We start from the raw sequence: 1,029 nt of genomic DNA, 5'->3' as shown, positions 1-1,029 counted from the left end.
GGTTATAAGGGAAAATAATAGCATTCTGAATGCAGAATGCTTACTAAAATGTCCCTTGAAGTTAAATAATAAAAAAAAATACTTCTATCTTCATTTAGCAGGACCTGCGCTGACGTTACCACGTGGTGAGCGCAATGACTTCAGCGCAGGTCCTGTGCGATCAAGTGGATGAGGTGAGTAATTTTGTATTATTTTTTAACTTCAATGGACATTTTACTTAGCATTCTATAATGGAAAATAATAAAGTGAATGGATCTCATCCCTATTTAATAACATAATCTCGTAGCAACCATCCGTGAAAATCACATAGCATCCGCACTTGCTTGCGAATGCTATGTGAATTTCACGCAGCCCCATTCACTTCTATGGGGCCTGCGTTGTGTGAAAAACGCAGAATGTAGAACATGCTGCAATTTTCACGCAAAGCACAAGTGATGCGTGAAAAACAATGCTTATGTGCACAGCCCCATAGAAATGAATGGGTCCGGATTCAGTGCGGGTGCTATGCGTTCACGTCACACATTGCACCCGCGCGGAAAACTCGCTCATGTGAAAGGGGCCTTAAAGTGTAAAAATATGCAGGGAAAATGGACCGTTCACACAATGAACCAAAAGGGTCCCTCTTTGACCGTCCAAAAAGTTGGGAGGTATGAGAATGCTTGATAAATGACCGCAGACCTGTTGTGTATTTTTAGAAACCCAATTTATAATCTGCAATAATATCCAAATTACGGATGTGCGGATTTCAGTGCAGGCTTTTCTGCCAGGTGTGAATGCACCCTAATACATGATGACTAGAGAGTTGGCACAGTGAGTGAAGGAGTACAATCCGTCAGAAAGCAGAGTAATCTGATGCTCCCCTGATCCCCCGGCCTCCACCAGCAGATGGTGTCACCGGATTACCTGCCATCTGCTGCAGGCTTTTGTCTTCAAGCCTCTAATCTACTTGTCTGCTTTCTGTCCCCTTGCTGGCCCCGTAGCGTCAGCGGTTGCCAGGCAACGGCAGTGCAGTAACTCCAGGCGGTTATG

This window comes from Bufo gargarizans, chromosome 4 (assembly GCF_014858855.1).
Source record: "Bufo gargarizans isolate SCDJY-AF-19 chromosome 4, ASM1485885v1, whole genome shotgun sequence".
Taxonomy (NCBI): domain Eukaryota; kingdom Metazoa; phylum Chordata; class Amphibia; order Anura; family Bufonidae; genus Bufo; species Bufo gargarizans.
This window is presented reverse-complemented; position numbering follows the sequence as displayed.